Source organism: Sturnira hondurensis, unplaced genomic scaffold (genome assembly GCF_014824575.4).
Source record: "Sturnira hondurensis isolate 20B ecotype Veracruz unplaced genomic scaffold, ASM1482457v3 Scaffold0016433, whole genome shotgun sequence".
NCBI classification, from domain to species: domain Eukaryota; kingdom Metazoa; phylum Chordata; class Mammalia; order Chiroptera; family Phyllostomidae; genus Sturnira; species Sturnira hondurensis.
The window spans coordinates 369,359-384,759 of NW_028089064.1; positions in this window are offsets into that span (position 1 = coordinate 369,359).

Consider the following 15,401-nt stretch of genomic DNA (forward strand, 5'->3'; position numbering starts at 1 on the left):
ACCTCTACCTGTGTTCTTTCACAGGAGAGGGCGATCGGGAGATCTGTAGGGTCTCTTTTATAATGGCACTAACCCCACTCATGAGAGCTCCATTTCCATGACTTAAGTGCCTCCTAAAGACTCTGCTTCTAAAGCATTCATATTGAGGATTAGAATTTCAACTTATAAAATTTGGGGGGACACTTCAGATCATAGCACCAGGAATCTGGGAGAAGGGTGAACTCCTCCAGCAGCAGGACTGGCACAAGGCAGAAGACAGAGAAGCCACCCCTCCTGCATATGGGATATGCCAAAGGCTCAGGTGCGGTGGTCACACTCCATGTGCGGGGTCCTGCTTCTGTGACTCAAAGCGTAATAGGCAACTAAGGACAGACTATTAGTGGTTCAGGTGCCTATCTGACATTCTGCTTCTGGGAGAGCTCAGTCTGGGGCCAGCAATTGTCCCTCTAGTTGACATTAAGTGGGCCTGAGGAGGGCAGCTTCTTTTGTCAAAAGCACACGGGCAACTTATGAACATCATATGTAGTCCTGATACTTTGCCAGGCTTGAGAGGTGGGCACTAACACTGCTAAGATGAAGCCACTGTCTGGGAGCAACTATTGTATTGCAGTTTGGATGATTTTATAATCTTTTATTGGAAGTGGGGGACATGCAAGCCGTGCTTATGTGTAAGTAGCAACAAAGTCTTACTTAGAATTTGTTGTTGAGGAAGTTGTTGCTTCTTGAACAGTAGAATTAAAATATGTTGAACTCGTGCTAACATTGTGGGTGCTGAGAGGGTCAAGGTTGTTCATTGACAGTGTCAGGAATGATGCAGTCCTGACTTTATCAAACCATTTTTAGGAATTTAACTGAGATGGTAAGTGCTTGTATCATATATGGGTAATGGTCCACCCTCTTCTAGTGAGTTCCTTTTGAAGTATCTATACACTCAGAATTAGTGTCCAAATGATTCTCTCCAGAGGGTAATCTCATCAGTATGATAGTACACCTATTTTCCATGAAGGAAATTGGATGTGTTTAAGATTTTGCATGCAAATTTGTGTGAGGTAGTTGAGGTACTCCACAAGTATCTAGACAAAGATGTATTGTGTCACTTTGGAGGAGAAGGCAAAATGCAACTGTATTAGTTACTTATTTCTGTTATAACAAATTCATTCTTAATTCTATCTATAACCTTAATTTATTTTAACCACGCAGTATAAAAACACATTGATAGGTTCTGGGGACAAGGGCATGAATTCTCTAGTATCTTTAGACAATGACTTGAAAAGCCATTGGTTGGTTCAGGAATCCATAGAATAATAATATGGGTACAAAGTTATATGAAAATGGAGAATCCAGGATGGACTCAAACCATGTCAGGCCTCATAGGTCATGGGAAAAGCATTAAATATATATTGATTGATTTTGCTGCTGTGAATGTATGGGTAGAAATGATATCAGTTAAATATTTATTGGCCATGCTAATCAATAACATTCTGCATAATATTCACATGAGATTAAGCATCAAGTGCTGTGGGCTTTAAACATGGGAATTTGGAATTCCATGAATCCTTAAAAATTACAGTGATATAAGTGGGGGCCCCCAAAAACTTGATTTTATTTATTAAAAAATTGTGTATTTATTATTACATGTTTAAACTTCAGTCACCTTCAAAGTATTCTCCTTTTGATACAATATACCTATTAAAATGTTTTTTCTACTGCACAAAATAGTTTTCTAACTCATCAATTGTGATGCCTTTTGGTGTTTTCTGTCTTTTTTTTTTTTTTTTTTGTTAAACTCCATCCACATCCATAAATACATTTCCCTTTGAAGACTTTTTTATCTTGGGAAACAGACAAAAAACTGCTTGGGTAAAGTCAGGTGAATAGGGAGGGTGGGGCACTGGGATCATGTCTTTTGGGGTCAAAAACTGCTAAAATCTCAGTGCTGTGTAGACATGTGTGCTCATAAATCACCCATGATGAAATGGGCAAACATGTTAAAAAATCTTCAAAAAAAGATCACTAAAGTTGAACGCAGGCTGTCACTACAATGCCAGTAGGCACCTTGATATAGATGGGTTTCTAGAACACTCCCCAGTATGGGAAGCCTGTAGAATAAGGGGCCCACCAACTAGAAGATAATTCCAGTATTTTGGGGGTCTACCCTTGAATACTGGGTAAATAAGGCAGATGTAGGAAAAAAGACATTACAATTTGAGGAGTTAATATTTTCAAATAAAATAATATAGAAAGAAGGGTATTACAATTAGTAGAGACGTTTTTACCAGTTATATTGAGAGTTCAAGTCATGTGTGTGAATAAAAATGTCAGTTGAGGGCTGGTCAGGTAGTTGATTCTTTTTTCATTGTTACAAGCAGTGCTTCAAACTAGTATCCTTGAACGTGTCTGTGAGAGTTTCTCTAGCATAGACACTGAGAAATAAAATGCAAAAGTCACAAGCACATGCATTTTAACTCTCTGGTATAATTAAATTCCCTCCCAAACAATTCAATCAACATGCACTTCAATCATCAATGAGATCTCATTTTCAAAACTTTAAGGACATTATCCTAAGCAGTCAGTAAAGAAATACCAAGGGAGTTATAGTTACACAGTCACAATGAGAGAAATATAAATGCATGTCAATCCCAGAAACTGTTAGTGCCAAATCAAGGCAAGCACGATCTTTCTATTCCCTCACTTCTCTTTCAGCACCATTCATGGCCATGGCAAAAACAGTAGCTGGAAAAGAAGAAATGGAGTGCAGGGAAATGGAAATGAAGTTCTCAAGGCTCCCCTACACCCTCCCAATTGACAATTACTACTTCAATTAGCCCAAGCTGAAACCAAAGAGACGTTTTAGATGTTTCAAGTTTTATGTACAGTCACTTGTATGGCCATTGTTTTCATGCAGACCCTATTCTAAGGTCATTACAAGTACATGAACAAAACCTCATGCTGCTGTTGTATTATTCTTTATGTTTATGATGAGAAAACTGAAACATAGATATGTTAAGAATTTTCTCAAAGTCAGAGTTGTGAAGCATTGACACTAGGATTTGAGTCTAAGCAAACTGAAGAACCCGTGGCGTAAAATCACTATGTGCTGCTACTTTTTAGAAATTATTAACAAATTGAAACTGTTTTTGTGGCCAGACATGACCAGATCATTTAACTTTTCTAAAAGCTTTGAAAAATGCCTCATTTATTTTGTTCAGAGACATAGGAATAAATTGTGAGATTTATAGGTATTGATTGAAAAGGAGAGAATATATTTGCTAGACAGTTAACACCCTACTCAGGTTCACTCTCAATACAACGGTTAGATATATCCTTCCAGCCAGGTTTAGACTACTCAGGGTGCCCTGGCTTGAGAAATATTTGTAAGTACCCCAAACCAAACTAGTTTTTGCCGTAAGTGATGCCACGATGGGAAGACTAGAGATATGCTGTCCTCCAGACTCTGAATGAGAGGAGGCGGGCCCAGCTCCACTGGGAGCACTGCTCCACCGGACTGCAGCTCCACTTCAGCTGCAGGCACAGACTAAGGATGCCCTGCTGAAACCAGGCAAGGAAAAACAGGGAAATATCCTCTTGCTCACTGTGGAGGGCCCAGAGTGACAGCAAACAGCCACTTGGACGTAGCCTTGGGAAATAAAAGTCCCCCACATGCATTGGGTGGCTCTTGTTGCCTCTTGGGCCCAAGGGGTGGAGAGAAACTTACAAATAGTACCCTGGGTGATTGGGACATGGCCCCCAGTCTTAAAGGTAACATACTCAGGGCCAATAGACCACAAAGTGCTTCTTCTTGGCACCATTGTGATTTCCCTATGGCCCATTATGAGTTCTCCCCTTTTACTGCAAATAGATGCTGAGACCCCAGTTGAGGCATGAAAGGTGTTCACACCCAGAAAGACCCCCTCTGTCAGCCACTGTCTTATCGGCTGAGCAGAAGCTTGCTGGTATATTGCCTGAGGGTTGTGCCTTGCCTTTACTGGTGCCTATAACTGCTCTGTCTTTTCACCCTTAGAGCTCAAAGTAACACCCTCGTGGACGGGGTTCATACCTATGCTTCAGTAGCTGACCAATCAATGTGCTGGGTCTGCACTGAATTCCCCCTGAGCGTGTCAGCCAGCTTCCCATGGTGCATCTTTTTTGCTTCTGTCTCATATTGAACTTGGCTTCAGAACCAGTGGAACAGCCAACATCCCTTGAGGAATGCTACTTGGACTGACATCTATCCTTCAGTGACAGAGCTGTGTAACTGGCCTAAGCCATTAAGCAGCTACTCTGTATGGGATGGCCCAGGGTGGCTCAGAGCTGAGGCTGTGGAGCTGGCTGGACCGGCACCCTTTTGCACTGAGAATTTCAAAAGACAAGCCCGGGTGGGCTGGCCTCCTGACAGGTCTGTGTCAGACCCACATTCCTGGACATTGCTGGGAAGCACAGAATGGTGTGTAGGCTGTTGTTCCTACTGGCACCCTCTGATTGTGCGGCCCATATGAGTGGCCTTACCTGTATGGAAGTTGGACTGGCTGTTGTACGTAGGCGTGGCCTAATTGCCTGTGTATTGGCTGTGTGCTGTTAAAGCTTGCACTGCTGCTACAACAGCACTTCTGTTTTGCTTGCTTGTTGTTGTAGCCTGTGCTGCTGTTTGGGTTATAGGTGCAGGGGTCTTCCCTCACCAAGGGACCTCTGTGGAAGTCATCCTTGTGTATATTGTAAGGTGAGGAACACAGAAGTGGTGGATTGTAGGGTAAGTGGAGGCAGTCTGGCTTCCTAGCCCAGGTGTCTGGGTAGCTAAGGGAAGCAGTGCTCCCATAACCTTGGAGGGGCCTGATAACCAGTGTTCTCATAGCCTTGAGACTGGGTCTGATAAACCATTCCCATAACATGAAGTGGGCTTGCATGCCCAGAATTATGTTATGTTATATAATTTCTGGCATCTTGCGGGCTTTGTTCCCCTCTTGTACTTAAACAAAGGGGGGCTTTCTGTTGGGGGCAATGATGAGAGGCACATCGAAGGGGACAGATGCCATGATGGGTGTCATGCTGGGGATCAAGGGCCATGACATGTGACATACAGGGGAACATGCAGCTTTCCTTTTGCATGGCTCACCCACCCCTGAATAAAGACATGCCAGACATCCCAAAGGCTCCATGAATAGCATTCTGTCTTTGTGAATACCATGCACCTGCCCAGCCTTGAACGGTGGCAACACAGTACTAAAGTTGACATGGCAGCATATACAATGAGAAGAGGAAAGCTTGACTTTATCAAAGAAGCTTCTTCAATCAGATATCTGCAGAAAGAAACCTCTGAGGAAATTATGTGAGAATATTTTGGAAGAACCAATTAAAATATTCCTCAAACCCTTAAACTACCAGTGACAGTTAAGGACAGTGTTAATCAAGTAAGTATTTCCGGATCCATACCACTCTTCCTTCTCTTAGCTGCAGAGCCCACAGGAACCAGAGGTAATCCAGATGGGGGATGGGTGGATGTAAAAACATGAAGAAATAAATAAAACACAGCAAAAATGCCCTTTTCATTAACCAAAAGCTTTGTAGCTTGAAGCATTGCCAAGTTTGGGGAGAGTGAATTGTTTTTATTTATGAAAACTGAAGTCTTTAAAAGAATACCCATCAAAACTAGCTGCATTGAATGACTCTAAGTGGACAATGGGGAAAATAATAATGTTTTCTATTTGTTCCTAGTAGAGCTATGCTCTTTCAATACAACAGTTATATATATACCATAGACAAATAATTTTTCTGGAAACAAAATATGTAGTAATTTTTTAAATTAGTTACATTAATTGAAATATCTTTACTACAAATGGTCATAAACTAGACCATACAGTAAAGGTCAGTAAATTTCCACAGACGGTAGAAAGAGTAGGCATCTATTTCTAATCTCAGTGTAGAAAAGCAATACTAATCAGAAAATAAAAAAGAAATTCCAGGAAATTTTAATAAAAATTAATTCAATATTAAAGACATCATGTCAGAAAAAATCAAAACAAAATTGCAAAACTATAAAATGTTTATAAAACAAATAAGCTAAAATACTCATGTCAAAATATGAAATAAAGCCATGCTTTAATGAATTACTTATCAAAATAATACTACAAAAACAATTTTAAAAAGTGATTTGAATTTCAGTTTAATAAAAAGTGTAACAAAATGTAGACTAGAATTAAGTAATTAAAGTAACAAAATAGAATTATAAATCTAAATCAGTAAAATACAAAGTATTTTTAACACTACACAAAAAATATAAATAAGATCAAATGGATTAATTTAACAGCTGAAATAATAGAATCAGGTCTATATGTGATGACATTATTTTTCATAAAGGCGATTTATTTAAAATTTTTAATATAGCCCTAGCTATAGCTGGCATAGCTCAGTGGATTGAGAGCAGGCCTGTGAACCAAAGGATCACTGTTTGATTACCAGTCAGGGTACATGCCTGTGTTGCAGGCCAGTTCCCAGCAGGGGATGCACGAGAAGCAACTATACATTGATATTTCTCTCCCTCACTCTTTCCCTTCTCCTCTAAAGATAAATAAATAAAATCTTTACAAAATTGTCAATATAATTTATTACACACAAAGTTCATTATTTTGTTTATTTTGGAAAAATAAATAAGATATAAAATACATTGATAATGTTTTGCTTTTTAAAAACTAAAAAGTCAGAATTCAATATCGGCTTCACTCAAGTACATGGATATGTTGATTAAATTATTTTATTTGATTCATATGTTAAATAAAAATAAATTTTCTCTTAAACTATTAAAAAATAAAATGAAAAAATCCAAATAATTTAAATAGGTCTACTGTCTGCTTTTGAAGAGAAAGTGGATAACTTACAGTCACTTCATGAAAAATAATTGCTACAAATGTACACACACATCTGCTAAAATTGTTAAAACTAAAGGAAAAACTGTTACACAAAACTAACAGCTTTCAAAATTTCAAGAGTATCAGTCAGTATTGATTTACATGTTCTAGGGTATAATGGAATTAGGAAATCTTCCAATATTATTATATTCTCCACTATAGCATACAAAAAAACTATTCTCAAGAAATAAAATTGATTAAAAAACATAGTATTAAAATTATTTGTAAAATGAACTAAAGCAATGAAATAAGTATTTCATGCAGCTATGAAAAGCTATGCAAGTTACTTATGATACATACAATGTATGTGTGCATATATGTTTATATACATGTTTATGAGTATGTATGTTGGTATATAAACAAACAAATTTTCTTGTCATATGCAAGGAAGACTGGCAGGAAAATGGAAGTTTCTTTGTAAACTCCAGTGTATTATTTTATTTTGTTCATGCATTTCTAGTTAATTTTTATGGTTGATATTTACAGTTACCTAGAATAAGTCATGCATTGCTGAGAATGAAAGTAGTAAGGAATGGCTGAGCCAATCATAAGTGACAGAAGTGGGTTAAATTCAGAGACTTTTTGAACATACTTACTTGGTTATAATTGGATGTAGGGAAAATGGAATCAGTTATGCTCCCTTACCTGGATATCCCGGGACCTGGGACTTAGCAGTATTCTCTAACTGTACTTAAGGGCTCGCATACACATCACTGTTGTCTGTGTCCAGGAGTCCTTTTTTTCTTTTTTGGTCCATCCCTCCACCCCACAATTACACGCTCAGTGCTGTCAGTCTGTTCTCTGTGAATCTGTCCCTATTTTGCTTTTTAATTCATATTGTTCCTTAGATTTCACATATGAGTGAGAATATATGGTATTTTTCTTTTTCTGACTGGCTTGTTTCACTCAGCACAATATTTTCCAGGTCCATCCATGCTGATGCAAATGGTAATTTTTTTTATGGTCAAGTAGTCATCCATTGTGTAAATGTCCCATAGTTGTTTTATCCACTCATCTACTGATAGACACTTGAGCTTCTTCCAAATATTGGCTCTTGTAAATAATGCTGCAATAAACATAAAGGTACTTGTATTCTTTCAAATTAGTCTTTTGGGTTTTTTCAGATATCATTTTTTTAAGCTTTGCCATTTATATTATGATGTGTTTTCTGGTGGGCCTCTTTGGATCTGTCTCCTTTGGGACTCTGCAATTCCTGGTCTTGTGTGCCCATTTTATTCACCAGGTTATAAAAGTTTTGGTCATTATTTGTTCAACTAGCCTCCCAATCTGTTGCTCACTCTCTTCTCCTTCTGGTGTCCCCATGATGCAGATGTTACACTTTATGTGGTCTCAAATGTCCCTTAATGCTTCTCATTTTTTTAATTTTTGTCTTATTTTTTGTTATTCTGCTTTGGTGTTTTTCTACCTTGCCTTCAGGTCATTGATTTTATACTCTGCTTCATCTAACCTACTGTTTATTCATTCTAGTGTATTATTTATCTTAGATATTGAATTATTTATTTTTGACTGGTCCCTTTTAATGGTTTCTATGTCTTTTTTCATGCTCCTTGAGCATCCTTAGTACCATTAGTCTAAACTTTCCACCTGATAAATCTTTTGCCTCCATTTATTTTAGTCCTTCTGGAGAATTATCTTTTTCTTTCATCTGGGACTTGTTTCATTGTCTTCCCATTTTGGAAACCTTTTTGTGTTTGTTTCTATGTATTAGATCTATAAAGACCATCATGTAGGTCTAAGTCAGACATTGCCTATGACTGGCCCTGGGCAACCTGTTTGAAGGTATCAGTGATCCACAGCTTTTGGCTCCCCTTTGGTGTCTGAGTTTGTGCATAAAGAACCAGGCTGTGCACCAACTTGGGCTTTTACCAGCACCAGGCCTGGGGGACAGTCAGCTAAAAATCTCAAAGCTCCCAGAGATCCTCCTTAATCTGCAGGCTTTCAGCTAGGCTTAATTATGAAAGTGCTTCCAGCTGTAAACCTCTGCAGCTGGGCTTAACCTCCACAAGGTAAGGTGATTGGTTTTCCTGTGGGTGGGGCTATTGCTTCTTACATGGGCAGGGGGTAGTTTCCTGACCAAGAAAAATGGCTTCTGCAATATGGGGAATGACTGAACACAGGGGTCTTGGAAGCTGAGCCTGTAGCACTCTTCCCCAAACCACCAACCCCAGAGTCTCCTCACATGTCTCTAGTCTTCTCTTCCCTCACTCTGCTGGAGCCCAGGGTAGGTGGCTACAAACAAAATTTTGAGTGTCATCCCTAGAGGGACTCTCTGCATCTCTAGCCATGTCTCTCTGACAGGCAGAAACCCCACTGCTTTGCAGAGCCCTACATTATTTGGGTTCTTTTCTCAGTCCTGGTGCTGTAGGCTTGAGAGCCCAGCTTGGGGGTTAGACACCACACTTCTCAAGGGTAACCACCCTGGTCTCTGAAATATCCCCCTGGAAATTCAGCTGCCACCTCTGGAGGGAAGCCAGCCCTCTTGGGCCTCTGTACTTCCTACTAGTCTTGTGGTGATGTGGTTACTTTCATAAATCCTTGGTTACAAGGCTTCTCTCCGGATAGCATTTGGTTGGTTTTTCAGGATGTTTTTTTCTATAATTTAGTTGTAATTCCAGTTTGGTCCTGGGAGGAGATGAGTATAGCTTCCACCTACTCCAATGACATCTTGGAAAGCTATTTTATTTTACAGTATTTTCAATTATAGTTTACTTTTAATATTATTCTGTATTAGTTGCAGGTATACATATTTTTTAAAGCTTTTATTTACTTACTTTTAGAGAGAGGGAGTGAGAAAGACAGGGAGAGAAACATCGATGTGTGTTTGCCTCTCATGTGCCCCCTACTGAGGACCTGGCCTGAAACCTGGGCATGTGCCCTGGCTAGGAATAGAACCGGTGACCCTTTAGTTCAGTCTCTTACTCAGTCCACTGAGCCACACCAGCCAGAGCTCAGCTGTATAATTTTTTATATTTTTGACTTTGTAAGTTTTAGAAAGCTTTATATGATATACATTATACCATATAATTTAATAATACACAGAACTATGAGAGAAAATATATTTTATTTGAAAAGGATGAAAATGACAATATGTTATTTATTATGGTGTTTATATATTTTCCTTAAGGCATATATTTATTGGTTTGCTTTCAAAGAAGTAAAAATAATCTTTTTAAATAAAATGTGATCTCAGATTAATGACTTTACACCTTTGGTTTTGAAAACAGACATCAATTTTTATTTTTAGTTGCATATACTAGTATATAAAATTTTATTAAAACTACATAAGTCTAACCTCTTTTGTAACTGTCAGAGTCTCTAAGGACATATTTTAAAGACCAGTATAATTTAGAAAATGGGCAGAATTAAGTGGCTAAAACTTGCTTGTTTTAAATTTTTGCTTATTATCTGTACTGTTTATTTGGTCTTATATCTATTCATTCTTCCCACTGAGAAGTGTGGTTTCTGACCCAAACTCAGCAATGAAACTCTTCTGAACAGCGTCACGGGTGATGACCCAGAAGCTATTTCCTGGGCAGTGTTCACTTCTCTTTTCATTTGTCCCATTTATGACACCTGACGCTATTTTTGTGTAAGGATATTTAACCTTGTTCTTCTCATTTGCTCTACACTACAAGCTCTTAATGTATGGCCCCCTGTTTGTCAGGTTTAATCTTTATAGTTGGTCCTACGTCCTTTTTTGTCTCTTAAAACAACCCAAAGTCTCAGGAATCACCCTTAACACATTTCCCTTTACTCTTCAAAACTGAAAGATATTTTGAACCTATTTTGGTCTATGTTAATAAACATTTTTTTCTGGCAATTACATAAGTCTGCCTGAGAGAGTTTTCAACATCAGTCTTAGTGGCAAACCCAACACATCTGGACTTATTATTTACTCCTCCTCAAAGTTTATTCCCTCACATATTTTGTTCTACTTCAACAAAAAGTGACACATATCTATATGCATAAAGATGTATTTTCCATTAACCTATATAAAGAAAATCATACAAAAGAACTTACATATTATTTTGTATAATTTCCTATTTCAGTATTCTATTTTAAAGTAAAAATGTCACTTTAAATGTTATGCAAAACTCACATGAATCTAAATTTGAATAAGAAAGCTTGCAATGAACTTTTTCTTGATGTACTTTTTCTTAAATAAAAGCAACTATTTACTTTTCACTGAAAAGGCTTAAAAAACCCAGTAGTAATGACACTAGTGTCTCAATTATGGAGTCCAATTAAAATTTTCTATTAAAAAAAGTCAGAAGTTCAAGCAGAGATATCTGATATCCATACTCAGAGAAAATATTTAGACAAGGTATCTAGAGTACAATTGTACAATAAAAAAGATCATAAAAAGTACTGTAATATATTGAAATAAATATGAAGACATTTGAAAAGGCTCATATGGCCAAATAGGATATTTTTTAATAACAAGAGTAAATGCAAAGCATGGACTATATTAAAAACTGTATGTTTACAATGACTCAGAAATAAACAAAATAAAACCTCTTTGGTCACTTTTAGGCTATGCTGATATCACTAGATATCTTGAATACTAATAAATAAAGATAGGGGTAGTAAAGAATTGGGCATTTATTTATTTTTTGTAAGCATTTTACCTCACGGTAACATGAAAGCTGATGAAATGAATTTCCTCCCTACTAAAATAGTCTAACCAAGAAGTGAGAGGGGAATAGTACTGGAATATATTCATTTTTACAATCCATAATAAAATTATATTTCTAAGCATGGGAGTGAAAAGTTATATTTTGCCACGTTTCTAAGTTTTTCTGTCTATGCTAATAATCTAATTGACTTCAGACAGATTAATAAGAAAATGATTAATTTTATTTTATGTGTACATGTGGGGGTTCCATAGATACATGAGGCTTGAGGACACATTATGAGGTAGGGATTATATGTCATTCTATAGAAAAGGAGAGGGAGGCAGCGGCCTATGGTTTCAAAACAATGTAGGCAGTTCACAAAAGGATGATAACTTCTTTTGGGACCTCCAAAAAAGGGGACATAGAGGAGAGTTCAAAAAGTTAAAAAGTAAGTAAATAATAAAGGCTCGCTTGGATATTCTGTCTCTGCCACACTTAATTCAAATATTCTAAGGGGCATATGCTTAAGGAGCTCTTCCTGAGGGAGATTTTTCTATCTGAATTCTTTCAAGCAGGTAAATTGGTAAGATTGCAGTGTGTTTTTTCTGAGTCTCTGTTCCTTAAAAAATACCCGTCCTGGAATACTGATATCACAAAAGGCATACTTTGGGGTGCAAAACTCTGGTCCCTCAGAGTCTGGTCCTCACTAGCAATGATAAATAATAGCCATTTGTATCTCACATAAACAAAGAAAATTAGATAGTTCATAACTTATCTTGAAAATGTATAAATAAATCATGAATCTGATAATGTCTCAAGATCTAACTGCCAGTAACTAGAGCACAAAAGGCCAGAGGAACATTATAAATAAAGCTATGAGTATGCAAAATTCTGAAAGTGAGAATACCTATAGAAAAATCACTATATTATTTAACAGATGAATTGCAAAGGAAAAAAAAGAAGGGTTGGATGGAAAAGGAAAAGATTATTAATATGTGCCCTGGCTGGTGTAGCTCAGTGGATTGAGAGTGGGCCTGTGAACCACGCGATTGAGGTTCGATTCCCAGTCAGGGCACATGCCTGGGTTGCAGGCCAGTTCCCAGCAGGGGACCCATGAGAGGCAACCATACATTGATATTTCTCTCCTTCACTCCTTTCCTTTCCCTCTAAAGATAAATAAATAAAATATTTTTAAAAAGATTATTAATATGAAACACTTAAAATGTAGAGATTTTTTATACTATGTTCAACAAATAAACTGAAAAAATAAAGAAACACAAACAATTAGAGTAAATATTTAATGATTTGAAGAAATGTTATTAATTTTTACATATAATAATGGTATTTTGATACTATAAGATTTTATATAGTTTAAACATAGACCATAAGGTGTTTCTATTGATATTTCATGCCTGTGATTTGCTTTACAATAATCTAGGAGAGAGAAATAAATGACAGTGTAAATAACATTGTCCACAGTGTGATTATTGATGCATGTGATAAATATGTGCATTAACATTCAAAACAATATGTCATTATTCATGTTTTATTTTAATTTTCATAAAACTTGATAGTGCTATTTTCTACAGAGAATACAGAAGCATTTAAGGCATAGGGAAATATTATAAGTATCATGAATAGTCATAGAGGTATGGCAGTATATTGTATCCAAAAAATAACATATTTTTCTCTAAAATAGAAAAATCAAAAAATGAAGCACTCTGAGAGAAAAAAAAAAAACACCAATCATGTTGAAATTTAAAAAGCAAAACAACCTTTTTTACTAAAAATAAAATGTTATTTATAAGGTAAATAGAAGAAACAAAAAATACAGAAAAGCTATAATATTTTAAATGTATAATTAAAAAATGACATCAATAAAGACAAATTCAGGAGATTCATTACCTAAGCTATCAGAATTCCAAAACAAGATCTGAAATGATGTATATAAGGAAGGTTATCAAAAAAAATAAATATTTTTCTAGAGTTGGTAATTCCCTTTTTTTTTCAGGTAGATTCATCTACCTGGCTATAACTCTAAAATGAAAAAAAAATGTGTTCTGTGTATAAAACGAACCACAACTGTCTGAAGCTCCACCCGACCTAATATGCAGCTAATTGTTTTCAGGCAAAAACATATTAACAAATCCTACAGTCAAACATGTGTTTCTAGGCAATTAAAACTTTGATTTTAAATTTCCTAAACTGTGTAAAATTGGAAAAGTGATTTAATATCTCTGAGCCTTGATGTAAGTAAAAGATATTCACAGAATACCTCTCTTAGACTTCTTACAAATTTCATTTAGCTATAGTTATCTTTAAATGTTACTTTGTATTTTTTAGGTGTACACCATAGTCCTTAGACAATTATATACTTTATAAAGTCCCCCACCCTGATATTTCTAGTAACCACCTGGTCCTATATATAGGCATCTAAATATAATTGCCTATATTTTCTGTGCTGCACTTTATATCTTCATGGCTATTTTGTTACTTCCAAATAGGACTTATTCCCTTCAACTATTCTAACCAGTCCCCCAACACCATCCCTTTAAGCAACAACCTATCCACTTTCTGTGTCTCCGATTATGTTTAAATTTTATTTGTTAATTTATTTTGTTTTCTAGATTCCACATACAAGTGAAATCATATGGTACTTGTCTTTCTCTGACTGACTTATTTCACTGAGCATAATACCCTCCAAGTCCATCCATCCTGTTGCAAATCATAGGATTTCATTATTTTGATGACCAATATTTTATTATGTACATATAATATATATCACATCTTCTTTATCTGTTTGTCTATTGATATGCATTTGAGTTGTTTCCATATCTTGGCTATTATAAATAATGTTGTGATAAATATAAGGGTGCATATTTTTAAATTAGTGTTTAAGTTTCTTAATCTTTTCCAACCATAATGGTATGACACTAGAAAGCAATTATAAAAAAAAGAAGTGAAAAAAGAAAACCCTGAAAACCACATAATCACATGGAGGCTATATAAAAACAGCTCCAAAAAAGGGTTAATATCCAAAATGTATAAAAAACTCCTACAACACAACACCAAACAAATGGACAATTTAATTTAAAAATGAGCATAGGCTCTGAACAGACACTTCTCTCAAGAAGCCATACAAATAGTGTATAGATATGTGAAAAGATGTGCAACATCTCTGTACCAATAAGAAAATGCAGTCAAAACTACAATGAGATTCCACTTCACACCTGTTAGAATGGCTGTTATCAGGTAATAATAGGTATCAGAGAGGTTGTGAAGAGAAATGAACCCTTACTAAAGTTGAGAATGTAAACTGGTACATCCACTAGTAAAACATCCACATGGAGCACAGTATGGAGGTTCCTAAAAATTAAAAATAGAGTTAACGTGTGACATAGCAGTGCATCTTCTGGGTTTCCTGGGTTTCTACCTACCCCAAAATTTGAAAATATTTATTTGCCAATCTATATGCACCCCTATGTTCACTGAAACCTTATCAAGAGTGGCCAAAGCATGAAAATAAAGTACTGGACTGAATGGTTTCACAGGTGAATTTTACCACACATTCAAAGAAGAAATGATATGTATTCTTCACAAACTGTTTAAAAAAATTCAAAAGAAGACACCCAAGCTCATTATATGGAGCCAGCATTATCTTAATTCCAAAATCAGATAAAAAACTACAAAGGAAGAAAATTATGGTTCAATATCCCTGATGAACATTGATGTAAAAATTTTCAAAAAATTCTCAAAGTAATCCAGCAATACATTAAAAATATCATGCACTATGATCAAGTGGGAGTTCATAAATGGTCTTTAAGTGAGAAAAAATGCTTAAAAAGTCATAGCTCTGATTCCGGCA